We start from the raw sequence: 20409 nt of genomic DNA on the forward strand, positions 1-20409 counted from the left end.
TAACAGCAAAAAGAAAAGCAAATTTTGGGCTTCCCTAATGGCACAGTGGTTGAGAGTCCGCCTGCCGATGCAGGGGACACGGGTTCGTGCCCCGGTCCGGGAAGATCCCACATGCTGCGGAGCGGCTGGGCCTGTGAGCCATGCCGCTGAGCCTGCACGTCCGGAGCCTGTGCTCCGCAACGAGAGAGGCCGTAACAGTGAGAGGCCCGTGTACCGCAAAAAAAAAAAAAAAAAAGAAAAGCAAATTTTAATAAATGAAATCAATCTAAGAGATCTCTGGGATAACATTAAGTGCACCAGTATTTTCATTAAAGGGGTTATCAAAGGAGAAGACAGAGGGAAGGGGATCAAAACTCATTTATAATCACTTCAAAAAGAATAAAATACCTAGGAATAAACCTACCTAAGGAGGCAGAAGAACTGTACTCTGAAAACTATAAGACACTGATGAAAGAAATTGAAGATGACACAAACAGATGGAAAGATATATCCTGTTCCTGGATTGGAAGAATTAATATTGTTAAAATGACCATGCTACCCAAGGCAACCTACAGATTCAATGCAATCTCTATTAAAATATCAATGGTATTTTTCACAGAACTAGAACAAATACTTAAGAAAGTTGTATGGAAACACAAAGGACTCCAAATAACCAAAACAATCTTGAGAAAGAAGAGCACAGCTAGAGGAATCACTCTCCCTGACTTCAGACTAGACTACAAAGCTACAGTAATCAAAATAGCACAGTACTGGCACAAAACCATACACATAGATCAATAGAACAGAATAGAAAGCAGAAATAAACCCACGCATTTATGGTCAATTAATCTACAACAGAGGAAGCAAGAATATGCAACAGAGAAAAGACAGTCTCTTCAACAAGTGGTGCTGGGAAAACTGGACAGCTACATAAAACAATGAGATTAGAACATTTCTTGACACCATATACAAGAATAAACTCAAAATGGTTAAAGGACCTAAATGTAAGACCTAAAACCATAAAATTCCTAAAAAAGAACATAGGCAGAACACTCTTTGACATAAATCATAGCAATATTTTATTGGATCAGTCTCCTAAGGCAAAAGAAATAAAAGCAAAAGTGACCAAATGAGACCTAATTAAACTTAAATGCTTTTGCACAGCAAAGGAAGCCTCCAACAAAACAAAAAGACAACCTATGGAATAGGAGAAAGTGTTTGCAAATGACACAACCAACAAGGGCTTAATATACAAAATACACAAACAGCTCATCCAATTCAATATTAAAAAAAACCAAACAACCCAATCAAAAAAATGGTCAGAAGACCTGAATAGACATTTTTCCAAAGAAGTCATACAGATGGCTAACAGGCAAATGAAAAGTTGCTCAACATCACTAATCAGCAAGGAAATGCAAATCAAAACCACAATGAGATATCATCTCACACCTGTGAGAATAGCTTTAGATAACAAATGTTGGAAGGGATGTAGAGATAAGGGAACTCTCGTACACTAATGGTGAGAATGTAAATTGGTGCAGTTGCTATGGAAAACAGGATGGATGTTCCTCAAAAAATTAAACATAGGATTACCATGACCCAGCAAATCCACCCCTGGGTATATATCCGGAAACATGAAAACACTTATTTGAAAAAACATGCACACCAATGTTCAAAACAGCATTATTTATAATAGCCAAAATATAGGAGCAACCCAAGTGGCCATCAACAGACAAATGGATTAAAAAAGACATATATACATTATATAAGTATATATAATGGAATATTACTCAGCCATAAAAAAGAATGAAATTCTGCCATTTGCAGCAACATGGATGGACCTAGAGAACAGCATGCATAGTAAAATAAGTCAGACAGAGAAAGACAAATACTGTATTCACACCTACTTGTGGGATATAAAAAATAAAACAAATGAATGTATATAGCAAAACAGAACAGACCCACAGATATAGAAAACAAAGTAGTAGTTACCAGTGGGGAGAGGGAAGGGGGAAGGAGCAAGATAGGGGTATGGGATTAAGAGATACAAACTACTTTGTATAAAATACATAAGCAACAAGGATATATTGCACAGCACAGGGGATAATAGCCATTATTTTGTAATAACTTTTAACAGAGTAAAATCTATAAAAATACTGAATCACTATGCTGTACACCTGAAACTAATAATATTGTAAATCAACTATACTTCAATAAAAAAGAAAAAGAAGACAAATTAAGAAGGAAACTGAAATTCGGTAAACGAAGAACAGCATTATCAGACTGCACGATTTTTAAGCGTGATTACAGATATTATCTCATCTCATTTAAATATCACAACAACCCCGTGAGGTAATTACGTTCTTCATTATGCATAAGAGATGAGGAACTGAAGCTGACAGCAGGGAGCCCAAGGCGGCACGTCTGAACGACTGTATTGTCCTGTGACAAGTACTGTAATTCCTGTACATGCTTGTTTCTATATATCTCCCTTCTCCTGATGGCCTCCTCTCCAGTAATACACAGAGACCCCTCATCACTTCGCTTTCTGGCTGCCTCTATCCTTGCCAAAATTGCTGAGGCAAGTTTAGCCTCTCCTTAAAAAAAGACAGAAGCCAAAACCCACGAGATGCTTGTTCCAAAGAAATACAGATTCATTCACCTGGTGATCGCTGTTCACATAAAATAGAAACAGCCACTCGCAACCACCCCACTTTCGGCCGCCTCCCTTTTTTTCTTCCCAAACATCAAAGTCCACCCAGAGCTGCATCACTGCCATCCCCCTCCCACCCTTAGTACCCCCAAACCCTTTTTACTACCGTGTCCTTCCTCCGGTCACTCTGTATTTCAGATGAAACGGGCCCAACCAGGAATAAAAAAAAAAAAAGACTGTTTTGGGTAGGGCAAGCTGTGCCGTCCTCAAGGAAATGCTTTTCAGTCCCTCCTTCCCACTGTGGGGCGTGGCTGCCAGCAAAGGATGGAGTTTGGGCGGGGTTCCCACAAAGGAAAGTCTGCGGGCACTGAGGTTTCCGGGACTCACCACACATGAACCAGCAGGAAACCTCTGCCGAAACTGTAAAAGCTGGACTTGTCGCTGATCAACTTATTCAATTCCTTCACTAGCGATTGAAAGACCGGTATAAAGGAGACGCCTGTCCAGGTGAAATCATAGTCATGATAAAGCGCAACAGCGCCACCTCCTGTGCGACCCAATAACAGCTGCCTTCATTGGTGCTCAGAATGGTCAGGATTTGACTTTAGCTCCAGGGACAATCGCAGCCCCAAGTCTTTACTGGGTGCACCAGATTATATTGACCACTGCTATGACATGAGGCAATAGATATGGGACAAGTGAAAATAAAGATCCCAGGAGTAGGTAATCAATCATTCACAAATGCTTTTTACATGATCTGTGTGCTCGGTTCTCCTCTGGGGATATAGTGATGAACAACTAGTTAGGTTACTGGCCCATGTGGAATTTATGTTAACTTTTTAAAAAACTTATTTATTTATCTATCTATCTATTTATTTATGGCTGCGTTGGGTCTTTGTTGCTGCGCCTGGGCTTTCTCTAGTTGCAGCGAGCGGGGGCTGTTCTTCGTTTCCGTGTGCGAGCTTCTCATTGTAGTGGCCTCTCTTGCTGCGGAGCACGGGCTCTAGGCACATGGGCTCCAGTACTATTTGTGGAATGCGGGCTCAGTAGTTGTGGCCCATGGGCTTAGTTGCTCTGCGGCATGAGGGATCTTTCCAGGTCTCGAACCCGTGTCCCCTGCATTGGCAGGTGGATTCTTAACCATTGCGCCACCAGGGAAGTCCCCCCACATGGATTTTACAATCATAGGAGACACTGAAGAAAATACACAGCTGGGAGAATTCCAAATTAGATACTAACACCTAATACACGTTCTATTCAAGAAATATAGGTCATAGATTGAATAGATGACCAGTTCGCTCAGCATTGTTAACAAACTAAGCAGAAATTGGGCATCATTAGAACAGAAAGAATTTGGGTGCAATGTGACGTGACATATTTAGAGACTGAGGTACTTCAGTTCTCTAGTCTTTGCTATTGACAGTTTCATTTCCTTCAGATCTCTTTTAAAATAGGATGAACTGTACTGAATGCCGCTGATAAGAATGGTTGATGGTTAATTCTGTTATGGGAATTTTACCTCAATTTTAAAAAAAGAATGCATGAAGTCTCATCACTCAAATTTTCTTCCCATCCTTTATGTCATAATTGATGAATAAAAGACACATGAACTCATCTGAGCTTTATATTATGTAATCTCCTACTCTACTTCCCCAAGAACCCTGATCTCCTTGAAGGCAGAGACCATGGCTTACTCATTTTTGTAATTCCTGCAGCATCCAACATACTGCTAGATACCCATTCTGATACACAGAATTGTGTTTAAAAATCTAGTTTTTGTAAAGGACCCACTACGGTCACAGAAGTAATAACCTCTAGGACCTAGAAATTTTAAAAAATATATACAGATAGAACAAAGGAGGATTCAAAAGTTTATTCTCCAATTTTAATAAACAATTCAAATAAATTATGAATTTTTAAAATTTCTGAGATAGGGAAAACTCTGGAAATAACTGCACAGACACAGAAACACCTACATGCCTGCTAGATAGAGAATCTTAAACAGAAGATGTAAACAGGAGGCATATATGTATCACTGGTCCCACACATATATGCGTGAATAAGGTGTCTAGATATCCCTTATTTCTCTTTTCTCTCCAAGTGTTCATTCCCTTATAATTTCAATTATTACCTCTGTCCCTCCTACTCATTTTCATCAATGCTTCAGTCCATCCTTCCCTGCCAGATGGCTATTTCTGCCTCGCCATTCGTTCAATCAGCATTTATTGAATGCCCATTTTCCGCTCTGCCAATGTTAAGTGCTGAACAGCAAGAGGTCACTCTGAAATATATACTGGGGACCTCTTCATTCTGCAGTTTAGTCCATACACACCTCTACCAGATCCTCTAAATTCCTACAACAACACTCATTCCTGTGTTATTTAGTGTATTCTGTTGGGTTCTACAAATGTGAGGAGGAACTCCAGCTTGAAGACTGGTGGGGTGGACCCTCCTGAAATCTGTTTACGTGAGGCATGGAGAAAGCCCTAGAAAATTGTTAATTATAAGGAAAGTGTCGGAGCGAGAAGGCGTTGCCCAATGACAAGAATAGAATGATGTTCAACGTTGTGTCTGTCTCTTAAAGTCCTTTGGCCTAGACCTTATAACATAACTGAGCCTCAGGAAAGGCGACCGTAAGTACAACTGGGAGAGTTATTTCACAAAACAGAAAAACAAAACAAAGCCAAAAAACTATGATAGGGCTTCCCTGGTGGCAAAGTGGTTGAGAGTCCGCCTGCCGATGCAGGGGACACGGGTCCGTGCCCCGGTCCGGGAAGATCCCACACGCCGCGGAGTGCCTGGGCCCGTGAGCCATGGCCGCTGAGCCTGCGCGTCCGGAGCCTGTGCTCCGCAACGGGAGAGGCCGCAGCAGTGAGAGGCCCGTGTACTGAAAAAAACAAAAATAAAACAAAACTGTGATAGATTGGGTAGCATTGCTTTGGAACTGTTTCAAAGGAAGTTAACACAAAAGCCAGGCAAATGGATTCTTCCAACTTTATCTGAAAACAATCCAACTTCACCATAGGAGGGCAGCAGGGGACCATACACAGCTTCACAGACCCCGAGGCTTACAAAGAAGGTTTGCATGGCACATGGAAACGGAACAATGATGCAAGCTGTAAACAGTCAGCAATAGACTCGCTGCAGCAATGCCCCCCACCTAAATGGGGCGTCTCAGGAATTGAAAGAACAGTAGATACTGCCAACTAAAATTTGTCACTCGCCGTCAGGTTCTACAAGGCTGAAGTCACTAGCCACAGCAATCCCTGACCTTCAACACACCTTAAAAGGGGTTCAGGGTGGAGATCAGGAATGAGGCACTCTGTGCTCTGGGAAAAACTGGCAGAACAGGCCTTCAGATAGTTAGATATTTTCAGGAGGAGAGTTTATGAGCCCAATTTCTTGCATCTTCTGACATGTGGAAGAGCACTCAAATCACTCACGGAGGCATCTGTTCCTTGTGACCAGCAGTAACCCTCTGCCAAAACGTGAGCTTGACTGCACGTGCCCCCTTCACTAATATCTTCTATATACCGACATTTCCCCCTACCTCTTCAGAGCAGTGAGGACCATAGCCCAGGAGACATCTTCTCATTTGCCCATCTACTGGCTGGATGACAGCAGGACAAGCTGAAACCATGTATTCAAGACAACAGACCCACAGCATGGAAAGAGATTTTATTCCTAAGAAGCCACTGGGAGGAAAAGTGCCCATGGGAACCACTCAACCAAAAGCGTCCATAAGAAAAAAGTGTATTATAGTAAGCCACTGAAATTTACGATGGTTTGTTACAGCAGCTAGAATTAATTACCCTGAGAAATGCAGGCATACCACTTTTTCAGAGCCACTGTTCTCCACATAAATAAAAGGGAAATAAAAAGTCTTGTAGTAAAGGTAAAAGATAATCTATATAGTGCTCGGTACATAGGATACATTAGTGAGATATATGTAAATTGTGAGGAAAATACGAAGATTTGCTTATGTTTTTATCTTGAAGTATATGAAAGTAAGCTTTCTCACTAAAATTCACTGTATTTTTATATAAAAGAGTGACAATGGAATACTCACTGAATCTGCATGTCAGAGGGTCACGTGTCACGTATGCAGGATGAGGTATCCTGAGAAAAGAATTGCAATTATATGAAAAAAGGGGGTGATAACTTACATTTGTTTATACATGTTTAACATAATGCAATCTATAATGATATCAATGTGGTTTATTTTGTAAAATCAAAACTATTAAGTAGTATAATCCTGGAAATACCTTGAAATGAGAAGTAATAATTTAAATTGTCCTATATAGATGCATCTGTATACTTAAGAGAATTGTCACATTTAAAATATCCACTTTTCTTTTATATGAAGGTAGGTCTCCTAAATTTGCTATTTTTCCTGTGTTCAGTGACTGACAGGAATATGCTAGCAGATAGTTGTAGAAAAGATGAACACCTTCAAGGTAAAAGTGATATTTTCACAATGTGTAAAAATTGAACATTTTTGAAAAGAACCCTTGCTATGGGGGTTGAAAATAGGTTTTTGGAGATATTATTCATTATCATGTATTTTTTTGTTGCTGAAATGATATATTTTTCACCTCTGAATTCTCTCATATTTACATATTTCTAAAACTTTTTAAAATTTCTAACCTCTAAAAATTGTATAAATGAATAGTTTCCACTTTGAAAGCAATTATTATATAACAATTTCTAACTAGTTTACATAACTGTTTTGATACCAGATAGATGAAAATTTTCTATGCAAATTCCAACAAAACATTTAAATAGCTGGTAGATGGAATTGAAATATATCATGATAGAAGCAAAATGCTTTTCTTCCATTTGGACCCATACATTTTTTTCAGCTATTACAGACACTGAAATCGACTATCAGATCAAAGTGAACATATAAAACATATTTTCAAATCACATATCACAAAATATTAAGCCAATACTTTTACAAATACTAAAACAATTTAAATCACTTTACTAGTTATTATTAAAATATCATAGTAAGAAGTTTATTACATTAATAAACATTTTCTGCATGCTATCTTGTCTTTCATTTTTAATTTCTTTTTTATGTTTTATAACAGGTACTATAAGTACATACAAATACATACAGAGTTTTTGTATTAAAAAATGCATGCATTCGGATGCACATTCACTTTATTTATCTATTTATTTATTTTTAATTGAAGTTCAGTTGATTTACAATGTGTTAATTTTAGATGTACTGTAAAGTGACTTGCATACTCATTTTTAAAAATTGACTTAAATCCATTTTTTAAATTAGACTGAATGACTAAAAGAATAGAGACAACTATTCTCAATGGTACCTATAGTATCTGAAATTTAAATAACTTCATTTGAAACCACTAGCATAGTATCATGAGAAAAACTGTACAACTGAGTCTTTTCTTATTTCTTTATTAACATCAGGAAATTTATCCCTGAGGGTTGTGGCAGGGGAAAAAACAAACCAACCTCTGACCACTCTAAGTTATAAGTACACAAACTGGGACATTGTGATGAATAAGACTGGAAAGAGAATCCAGATTGAAAGCATTGGAAAACTCTTCCCGTGGTTCATCTGCAACCTCCCAACTATGGTCATATTTGTAAAGGATGCGACACCAGCAGTAACTGAACCTTAAAATGAATGTCTTAAAAGAAGGAAGAGGAGCGGAAGGACTAGCAAAGGAAAAGTGGAGGAAAAAAGAAAAGTTCAGAGTCCATCAAGAAAATGACTTCAGTAGTTCTTAACCATTACTAGTACATTTTAACTACAGCAACTTTAGAGTTATCTCAAACTATACTTGTCAAAAATGGTCTCATATCACAGTTTAAACACACTTCTTTTTTTCCTTTTTTTAAAAACGAATTTATTTATTTTATTTATTTATTTATTTTTGGCTGTGTTGGGTCTTCGTTGCTGAGCGTGGGCTCCCTCTAGTTGTGGCGAGCGGGGACTACCCTTCGTTGCGGTGCGCAGGCTTCTCACTGTGGTGTCTTGTCTTGTTGCAGAGAATGGGCTCTATGTGCGTGGGCACGCGGGCTCAGTGGCATGCGGGCTCAGTAGTTGTGGTGCACAGGCTTAGTTGCTCCGAGGCATGTGGGATCTTCCCAGACCAGTGCTCGAACCCGTGTCCCCTGCATTGGCAGGCAGATTTTTAACCACTGCGCCACCAGGGAAGTTCCTAAACACACTTCTAAACTGACAAAAGTGAGCAAATTGTCCAATCCTCATTCAGCTTCTCCGTTGCCTGTTCCTATTTGTTGCCACATGCTTGGAACACTCTACATTGGCTGTTACCTCTGCTATCATTTCCCCTACAGTTATGTGCAGAGACAGATTTTGGATATCAGCCAGTGAAATATAGTTCTTTGGTGCCATCCCTAGAAGTGATCTTGACAGAGGCACTTACAAAAGGATAATGGCATACTAAAGTTGAGAGAGAGCTGGGGAAAATTCTGCAATTACTTCACCCTGACCCCCAGTTGAAAACCACTGATCCACACAACGTTTTTCTTTTCAGCCAGACATGAAAACCCCGCTGTTGAGTGAGTGGCTTGAGATTAAAGATGATGAAAACTTTGGATCTGAACCCAGATCTTCTGATTCCCAGACTCTTCCTGTCTCCTCCATTTCCGTGGGTTTGAGCCTCCTACTGAATCTGTGTGACCTGGATCCACAACTTTCTCATTTCCTAAATGGCAACAAAAGCTACTAGCCAGGATTGGTGTGAAGGTTTAAAACAATGCTGAGAACATTGGCACTTAATGTATTTTTCATTTATGCAAGAAACCTTAAAGATTAAAAAGTCCCTAAGTTAATAATACCGTATTTCTTTACTTTTTTTCCATACAATTTTTATCATCTTTAATTTGCCTGACCCAGTTTTTTAAATTTTTGAAGGAGTTAAGATAGGTTTAGCTTAGGTCTACATGAGTTCACAAGACAAGTTTCAAAGTGGGGAAGGTGCTAAGATCTTGCCCCTTCTTCACTCAGTCTGGCTGAAACCACATCTTTTTTTTTTGAATTTCTGAATTTTATTTTATTTTTTTATACAACAGGTTCTTATTAGTTATCTATTTTATACATATTAGTGTATATATGTCAATCCCAATCTCCCAATTTGAAACCATATCTTTGGATAAACTCAGTATATAGCTTTGAAGATTTCCTTCGTCTCTGCCAAAACTCAGCACTACATGTTGATGGAGGAGAAACCAGTGGGTCTAGATGGATAGATGGTCTGTTGGCGCAAGAATATAGGAAAAGTTGACAACAACATCAATCAACAGAATCTTGTTCACATTTATAGAACAGTCCACCCAACAAGAGCAGAAATATTTGTAAGAGTTCATAGAACATGCTATATGATAGACCATATCATGAGCCATAAAACCAAAATGACTCAACAATTTTTTTTAACATCTTTATTGGAGTATAATTGCTTTACAATGATGTGTTAGTTTCTGCTATACAACAAAATGAATCAGTTATATATCTACATATGTTCCCATATCTCTTCCCTCTTGCATCTCCCTCCCTCCCACCCTCCCTATCCCACCCCTCCAGGCGATGACAAAGCACCAAGCTGATCTCCCTGTGCTATGCGGCTGCTTCCCACTAGCTATCTACCTTACGTTTGGTAGTGTATATGTGCCCATGCCTCTCTCTCGCTTTGTCACAGCTCACCCTTCCCACTCCCCATGTCCTCAAGTCCATTCTCTAGTAGGTGTGTGTCTTTATTCATGTCTTACCCCTAGGTTCTTCATGACATTTATTTTTTCTTAAATTCTATATATATCTGTTAGCATACAGTATTTGTCTCTCTCTTTCTGACTTACTTCACTGTGTATGACAGACTTTAGGTCTATCCACCTCATTACAAATAGCTCAATTTCGTTTCTTTTTATGGCTGAGGAATATTCCATTGTGTATATGTGCCACATCTTCTTTATCCATTCATCCGATGATGGACACTTAGGTTGTTTCCATCTCCGGCCTATTGTAAATAGAGCTGCAATGAACATTTTGGTACATGACTCTTTTTGAATTTTGGTTTTCTCAGGGTATATGCCCAGTAGTGGGATTGCTGGGTCATATGGTAGTTCTATTTGTAATCTTTTAAGGAATCTCCACACTGTTCTCCACAGTGGCTGTATCAATTTACATTCCCACCAACAGTGCAAGAGGGTTCCCTTTTCTCCACACCCTCTCCAGCATTTATTGTGTCTAGATTTTTTGATGATGGCCATTCTGACTGGTGTGAGATGATATCTCATTGTAGTTTTGATTTGCATTTCTCTAATGATTAATGATGTTGAGCATTCTTTCATGTGTTTGTTGGCAGTCCGTATATCTTCTTTGGAGAAATGTCTATTTAGGTCTTCTGCCCATTTTTGGACTGGGTTGTTTGGTTTTTTGTTATTAAGCTGCATGAGCTGCTTATAAATTTTGGAGATTAATCCTTTGTCAGTTGCTTCATTTGCAAATATTTTCTCCCATTCTGAGGGTTGTCTTTTGGTCTTGTTTATGGTTCCCTTTGCTGTGCAAAAGCTTTGAAGTTTCATTAGGTCCCATTTGTTTATTTTTGTTTTTATTTCCATTTCTCTAGGAGGTGGGTCAAAAAGGATCTTGCTGTGATTTATGTCATAGAGTGTCCTGCCTATGTTTTCCTCTACCAGTTTGATAGTTTCTGGCCTTACATTTAGGTCTTTAATCTATTTTGAGCTTATTTTTGTGTATGGTGTTAGGGAGTGATCTAATCTCATATTTTGACATGTACCTGTCCAGTTTTCCCAGCACCACCTATTGAAGAGGCTGTCCTTTCTCCACTGTACATTCCTGCCTCCTTTATCAAAGATAAGGTGACCATATGTGTGTGGGTTTATCTCTGGGCTTTCTATCCTGTTCCATTGATCTATCTTTCTGTTTTTGTGCCAGTACCATACTGTCTTGATTACTGTAGCTTTGTAGTATAGTCTGAAGTCAGGGAGCCTGATTCCTCCAGCTCCGTTTTTCTTTCTCAAGATTGCTTTAGCTATTCGGGGTCTTTTGTGTTTCCATACAAATTGTGAAGTTTTATGTTCTAGTTCTGTGAAAAATGCCAGTGGTAGTTTGATAGGGATTGCATTGAATCTGTAGATTGCTTTGGGTAGTATAGTCATTTTCACAATGTTGATTCTTCCAATCCAAGAACATGGTATATCTCTCCATCTATTTGTATCGTCTTTAATTTCTTTCATCAGTGTCTTATAATTTTCTGCATACAGGTCTTTTGTCTCCTTAGGTAGGTTTATTCCTAGATATTTTATTATTTTTGTTGCAATGGTAAATGGGAGTGTTTTCTTCATTTCACTTGCAGATTTTTCATCATTAGTGTATAGGAATGCCAGAGATTTCTGTGCATTAATTTTGTATCCTGCTACTTTACCAAATTCATTGATTAGCTCTAGTAGTTTTCTGGTAGCATCTTTAGGATTCTCTATGTATAGTATCATGTCATCTGCAAACAGTGACAGCTTTACTTCTTTTCCAATTTGGATTCCTTTTATTTCCTTTTCTTCTCTGATTGCTGTGGCTAAAACTTCCAAAACTATGTTGAATAAGAGTGGTGAGAGTGGGCAACCTTGTTTTGTTCCTGTTCTTAGTGGAAATGCTTTCAGTTTTTCACCATTGAGAATGATGTTGGCTGTGGGTTTGTCATATATGGCCTTTATTATGTTGAGGAAAGTCCCCTCTATGCCTACTTTCTAGAGCGTTTTTATCATAAATGGGTGTTGAATTTTGTCGAAAGCTTTCTCTGCATCTACTGAGATGATCATATGGTTTTTCTCCTTCAGTTTGTTAATATGGAGTATCACGTTGATTGATTTGCGTATATTGAAGAAACCTTGCATTCCTGGAATAAACCCCACTTGATCATGGTGTATGATCCGTTTAATGTGCTGTTGGATTCTGTTTGCTAGTATTTTGTTGAGGATTTTTGCATCTATGTTCATCAGTGATATTGGCCTATAGTTTTCTTTCTTTGTGACATCCTTGTCTGGTTTTGGTATCAGGGTGATGGTGGCCTCATAGAATGAGTTTGGGAGTGTTCCTCCCTTTGCTATATTTTGGAAGAGTTTGAGAAGGATAGGTGTTAGCTCTTCTCTAAATGTTTGATAGAATTCGCCTGTGAAGCCATCTGGTCCTGGGCTTTTGTTTGTTGGAAGATTTTTAATTACAGTTTCAATTTCAGTGCTTGTGATTGGTCTGTTCATATTTTCTATTTCTTCCTGATTCAGACTTGGCAGATTGTGCATTTCTAAGAATTTGTCCATTTCTTCCAGGTTGTCCATTTTATCGGCATAGAGTTGCTTGTAGTAATCTCTCATGATCTTTTGTATTTCTGCAGTGTCACTTGTTACTTCTCCTTTTTCATTTGTAATTCTATTGATTTGAGTTTTCTCCCTTTTTATCTTGATGAGTCTGGCTAATGGTTTATCAATTTTGTTTATCTTCTCAAAGAACCACCTTTTAGTTTTATTGATCTTTGCTGTCGTTTCCTTCATTCCTTTTTCATTTATTTCTGATCTGATTTTTATGATTTCTTTCCTTCTGCTAACTTTGGGGTTTTTTTGTTCTTCTTCCTCTAATTGCTTTAGGTGCAAGGTTAGGTTGTTTGTTCGAGATGTTTCCTGTTTCTTAAGGTAGGATTGTATTGCTATAAACTTCCCTCTTAGAACTGCTTTTGCTGCATCCCATAGGTTTTGGGTCGTCGTGTCTCCATTGTCATTTGTTTCTAGGTATTTTTTAATTTCCTCTTTGATTTCTTCAGTGATCACTTCGTTATTAAGTAGTGTATTGTTTAGCCTCCATGTGTTGGTATTTTTTACAGATCTTTTCCTGTAATTGATATCTAGTCTCATGGCGTTGTGGTCAGAAAGGATACTTGATACAACTTCGATTTTCTTAAATTTACCAAGGCTTGATTTGTGACCCAAGATATGATCTATCCTGGAGAATGTTCCATGAGCACTTGAGAAAAATGTGCATTCTGTTGTTTTTGGATGGAATTTCCTATAAACATCAATTAAGTCCATCTTTTTTAATGTATCATTTAAAACTTGTGTTTCCTTATTTATTTTCATTTTGGATGATCTGTCCATTGGTGAAAGTGGGGTGTTAAAGTCCCCTACTATGAATGTGTTACTGTCGATTTCCCCTTTTATGGCTGTTAGTATTTGCCTTATGTGTTGAGGTGCTCCTATGTTGGGTGCATAAATATTTACAATTGTTATATCTTCTTCTTGGATTGATCCCTTGATCATTATGTAGTGTCCTTCTTTGTCTCTTCTAATAGTCTTTATTTTAAAGTCTATTTTGTCTGATATGAGAATTGCTACTCCAGCTTTCTTTTGGTTTCCATTTGCATGAAATATCTTTTTCCATCCCCTTACTTTCAGTCTGTATGTGTCTCTAGGTCTGAAGTGGGTCTGTGGTAGACAGCAACTATATGGGTCTTGTTTTTGTATCCATTCAGCCAATCTGTGTCTTTTGGTGGGAGCATTTAGTCCATTTACATTTAAAGTAATTATTGATATGTATGTTCCTATTCCCATTTTCTTAATTGTTTTGGGTTCGTTATTGTAGGTCTTTTCCTTCTCTTGTGTTTCTTGCCTAGAGAAGTTCCTTTAGCAGTTGTTGTAGAGCTGGTTTGGTGGTGCTGAACTCTCTCAGCTTCTGCTTGTCTGTAAAGATTTTAATTTCTCCATCAAATCTGAATGAGATCCTTGCTGGGTAGAGTAATCTTGGTTGCAGGTTTTTCTCCTTCATCACTTTAAATATGTCCTGCCAGTCCCTTCTGACTTGCAGAGTTTCTGCTGAAAGATCAGCTGTTAACCTTATGGGGATTTCCTTGTGTGTTATTTGTTGTTTTTCCCTTGCTGCTTTTAATATGTTTTCTTTGTATTTAATTTTTGACAGTGTGATTAATATGTGTGTTGGCATATTTCTCCTTGGATTTATCCTGTATGGGACTCTCTGTGCTTCCTGGACTTGATTAACTATTTCCTTTCCCATATTAGGGAAGTTTTCAACTATAATCTCTTCAAATATTTTCTCAGTCCCTTTCTTTTTCTCTTCTTCTCCTGGAACCCCTATAATTGGAATGTTGGTGTGTTTAATGTTGTCCCAGAGGTCTCTGAGACTGTCGTCAGTTCTTTTCATTCTTTTTTCTTTATTCTGCTCTGCAGTAGTTATTTCCACTATTTTATCTTCCAGGTCACTTATCCGTTCTTCTGCCTCAGTTATTCTGCTATTGATCCCATCTAGAGTATTATTCATTTCATTTATTGTGCTGTTCATCGTTGTTTGGTTCATCTTTAGTTCTTCTAGGTCCTTGTTAAATGTTTTTTGCATTTTGTCTATTCTATTTCCAAGATTTTGGATCATCTTTACTATCATTATCCTGAATTCTTTTTCAGGTAGACTGCCTATTTCCTCTTCATTTGTTAGGTCTGGTGGGTTTTTATCTTGCTCCTTCATCTGCTGTTTTTCTGTCTTCTCATTTTGCTTATCTTACTGTGTTTGGGGTCTCCTTTTTGCAGGCTGCAGGTTCGTAGTTCCCGTTGTTTTTGGTGTCTGTCCCCAGTGGTTAAGGTTGGTTCAGTGGGTTGTGTAGGCTTCCTGGTGGAGGGGACTAGTGCCTGTGTTCTCGTGGATGAGGGTGGATCTTGTCTTTCTGGTGGGCAGGTCCACGTCTGGTGGTGTGTTTTGGGGTGTCTGTGGACTTATTATGATTTTAGGCAGCCTCTCTGCTAATGGGTGGTGTTGTGTTCCTGTCTTGCTAGTTGTTTGGCATAGGATGTCCAGCACTGTAGCTTGCTGGTCGTTGAGTGAAGCTGGGTGCTTGTGTTGAGATGGAGATCTCTGGGAGATTTTTGCTGTTTGATATTATGTGGAGCTGGGAGGTCTCTTGTGGACCAGTGTCCTGAAGTTGGCTCTCCCACCTCAGAGGCACAGCACTGACTCCTGGCTGCAGCACCAAGAGCCTTTCATCCACACGGCTCAGAATAAAAGGGAAAAAAAGTAGAAAGAAAGAATTAGTAGAAGTAGAAAGAAAGAAAGAAAGAAAGAAAGGAGGGAGGGAAGGAGGGAGGGAGAGAGGGAGGAAGGAAGGAAGGAAGGAGGGAAGGAAGGAAAAAAGAAAGAAAGAAGATAAAGTAAAATAAAATAAAGTAAGATAAAATATAATAAAGTTATTAAAATAAGAAAATAATTATTAAGGGAAAATAAAAATGGACGGATAGAGCCCTAGGACAAATGGTGGAAGCAAAGCTATACAGACAAAATCTCACATAGAAGCATACACATACACACTCACAGAAAGAGGAAAAGGGGAAAAAATCATAAGTCTTGCTCTCAAAGTCCACCTCCTCAATTTGTGATGATTCGTTGTCTAAAGGAGGGAAGGAAGGAATGAAAGAACAAAGATAAAGTAAAATAAAATAAAGTTATTAAAATAAAAAGTAATTATTAAGAAAAAAAACAACAGACGGATAGAACCCTCGGACAAATGGTGGAAGCAAAGCTATACAGACAGAATCTCACACAGAAGCATACACATACACACTGAGAAAAAAAGGAAAAGGGGGGAAAATCATAAATCTTGCTCTCAAAGTCCACCTCCTTAATTTCGGATGATTCGTTATCTATTCAGGTATTCCACAGATGCAGGTACATCAAGTTGATTGTGGAGCTTTAATCTGCTGCCTCTGAGGCTGCTGGGAGAGATTTCCCTTTCTCTTCTTTGTTCTCACAGCTCCCAGAGGCTCTGCTTTGGATTTGGCCCCGCCTCTGTGTGTAGGTCGCTGGGGGGCGTCTGTTCTTCACTCAGAGAGGATGGGGTTAAAGGAGCCGCTGATTCGGGGGCTCTGGCTCACTCAGGCCGGGGGGAGGGAGGGGCACGGAGTGCGCGGCGAGCCTGTGGCAGCCGAGGCCTGCGTGACGTTGCACCAGCCTGAGGTGCACCGTGCATTCTCCCGGGGAAGTTGTCCCTGGATCCCGGGACCCTGGCAGTGCCGGGCTGCACAGGCTCCCCGGAAGGGGGCTGTGGATAGTGACCTGTGCTCGCACACAGGCTTTTTGGTGGCGGCAGCAGCAGCCTTAGCATCTCATGCCCATCTCTGGGGTCCACGCTTTTAGCCGCGGCCCACGCCCGTCTCTGGAGCTCCTTTAAGCAGCGCTCTTAATCGCCTCTCCTCGCGCACCAGGAAACAAAGAGGGAAGAAAAAGTCTCTTGCCTCTTCGGCAGGTCCAGACTTTTCCCCGGACTCCCTCCCAGCCAGACGTAGCGCACTAACCCCGCAGGCTGTGTTCACACTGCCAACCCCAGTCCTCTCCCGGCGCTCCGACCAAAGCCTGAGCCTCAGCTCCCAGCCCCACCCGTCCTGGCGGGTGAGCAGACAAGCCTCTCGGGCTGGTGAGTGCCGGTCGGCACTGATCCTCTGTGCGGGAATCTCCCCGCTTTGCCCCCCGCACCCCAGCTACTGTGCTCTCCCCCGCTACTGTGCTCTCCGCCGCAGCACCGAAGCTTTCTCCCTCCGCCACCCGCAGTCTCCGCCCGTGTAGGGGCCTCCTAGTGTGTGGAAACCTTTCCTCCTTCACTGCTCCCTCCCACTGGTGCAAGTCCAGTCCCTATCCTTTTGTCTGTTTATTCTTTTTTCTTTTGCCCTACCCAGGTACGTGGGGGTTTCTTGCCTTTTGGGAGGTCTGAGGTCTTCTGCCAGCCTTCAGTAGGTGTTCTGTAGGAGTTGTTCCACGTGTAGATGTATTTCCGGTGTATCTGTGGGGAGGAAGGTGATGTCTGCGTCTTACTCTTCCGCCATCTTCCCGGAAGCTCTCAACAAATTTTAAGGAAGTAAAATTATTCAGCACGTTCTCTGACAACAAGGGAATAAAATTAGAAATTAACATCAGAAAGAGAACAGAAAAATCAGTAAACACTTGGAAATTAAGCACCACACTTCTAAATGGGTGAATGAGAAAGTTTCAAGAGAAATTTAAAAATACATTAAACTGTATGAAAATGTAAATACAACATTTTAAATTTGTGGGACACAAGTAAAGTAGTGCTGAGAGGGACATTTATAGCATTAAAATGCTTATCTTAAAATAGGAGAAAAGTCTCAAGTCAATAATCTAAGCTCCCATCTTAAAAAAAGCAGAAACTGAAGAGCAAAATAAACCCAAAGGAAATAACAACGTGCAGAAATCAATGAAATAAAAACAGAAGTCCTAGCCAACCAGCAGAATGAGGCAAGGAGAGGAAATCAAAGGCACACAGACTGGAAAAAAAGGATAAAACTGTCCCTATATTCAGATAATATGATAAAAATCCTGTTTTGTAACTACGGAAAATCCCAATTTACCAAAAAAAAAAAAAAATTCCTAGAACTGATAAATGAATTCAGTGTATTTATAGAATACATGGTCAACATATAAAAATCTATTGTATTTCTATATTTTAAGATTTACAGTAATCAAGACAATGTGTTGTTGGCAGAGGGACAGACAAGCTAGACCAATGGAACAGAATAGAGACCCCATAAATAAACCCACATGAGCAGGGCCAACTGGATTTTGGCAAAGGCATAAGCAGTGCAGCCAAGGAACAATAGTCTTTTCAAGAAATGGTGCTGGGATAATTGGATATTTGTCGGCAAAAAAATGAACCTCAACCTATACCTCACATCTTATACAAAAGTTATCTCAGAGGAAAACATAGAAGAAAATCTTCAAGACCTAGGCTAGGTGAAAAGTTCTTAGACATGACACCAAAAGCACAATTCATAGAGGAAAAATAATAAATTGGACTTTATCGAAATCAAAACCTTTTGCTCTAACAAAAGACACCATTAAGAGGGTGAAAAGACAAGCCACTAACTGGAAGAAAAATATTTACAAACCACATATTTGACAAAGGACTCATACCTAAATTATAAAACATAAGGAACTGTTTTCTTTTTTAAATAAATTTTCCCACCAAGGGAAAAAAATAGACTTTATTTACAAGTAATAACGTTTAGAAAAGATCCACCCCTGGCCCTTAAAAATCTTCCCAGCACTTCAAATTCAGAGTGTTCCCACAAGATCAATGCCCAGTCCCAGACTTCAAGAGCAAGGGCCCTGTTTGGCCCAGCCACCAGGACAAAGAAGCAGGGACCAGGGTCTCCAACGGTCCCTTCTAGATCCTGAGGCTGAAAAGATTGGCTGAGCCAAAGGACTCAGCCACTACATAGCCAGCTTAAAAAAAAAAAAAAAAATTGTAAAAGACATGAAAAGACGTTTCACCAGAGAATATACACACAACAGATGAGCACATGAAAATATATTCAACATTATTAGCCACTAGGGAAATGCAAATTAAAATCACAATAAATATCACCACACACATTATTTACAGAAGAGCTAAATTTTAAAAAGTGACAATACCAAATGCAGATAAAAACTCTCATACATGGCTGCTATGAATGTAAAATGATACAGCCACTGTATCAGATTGCTAGGGCTGCCACAAAAACACACCACAGACTGGATGGTTTAAACAATTTATTTTCTCAGAGTACTGGAGCTGGAAGTCCAAGATCAAGGTGCTGGCTGGTTTGGTTTCTCCTGAGGCATCTCGGCTTGCAGATAGCTGCCCTATTGCCTGCCCCTTCACATGGTCATCCTTCAGCACATGCGAGCCCCTGGTGTCTCTTCCTGGTCTTATAAGGGCACCAATCCTATGGAATTGAGCCCCACCCTAATGGCCTCATTAACCTATCTCCAGATATGGTTATATTCTGAGGCACTGGGAGTTAGGGCTTCAACGTAAGAATATGGAACACAATTCAGCCCCTAACAACCATTCTAGCAAATAGTTTAGGAACTCCTTAAATAAAATACACACACACGCATGCAATTCCCCATGTTTTTATTGCTCGGCAAATTCTGTTCCCGGTGGTACCATGTCAATGTAGCAGGTATAGGAGTCACTCAGAACTCCACAGGTGAAATACTCCATGAATTAAACAGTGAGAAGATCAGTGCATGAAAGGATGATACTATGGCAGTAACAAAGTAGCAATTTCTCATTTCTCACATGCTTCCACTCTATACCCTTCTTAACGGAATACTGCCCAAACTACAGGGGCTGGGGGAAATATTACATTATCAGCGTGGTTTCCATTCCATTACAGCTTCCCATCCCCATTCTGAGTATCTGGGTGGCTCTGGAACTAGTTTATCAGTTAAAATGAAATGTTTTCACCCTGAGAAAGTCACAAAGCTGATGAAGTCTTTACCACTGCCACTGACAAGATCACCTAATTTTCAGAGATTTCTATCAGCACCTGCTTCCCTTCTAGAGTTTTCCTATTAAACCAAACATTCATGCCATAATATATACAATTATTCCTCTAAAGTCAAGAGACTTTTTTCCTCTTTTCAGCTGAAACCAAGTACGAGCTCTTGGATTTAATGTGTCGGTTCTAAGATTCAAAGAACTTTATTACTTCAAAATCTCGAAGTATTAGTCTTTGTAACACATTTCTTCAATCCACTAAGGGCAAAAGTACTTTCGAAAATTGCCTCTGTGCAATAAACGCAGGAATCCCGATAATGCTGATTGCAACTGATATATTTGTGACGTGAAAACACCCAGCATCACTTGGCACATAGCAGGCCCTATCATTTTGAGTTGCATAGGGCTACTTTCCCAATAGGTGCTGGTGCAAATATG

Source organism: Grampus griseus (genome assembly GCF_964374135.1).
Source record: "Grampus griseus genome assembly, chromosome: 11".
Classification (NCBI taxonomy): Eukaryota; Metazoa; Chordata; class Mammalia; order Artiodactyla; family Delphinidae; genus Grampus; species Grampus griseus.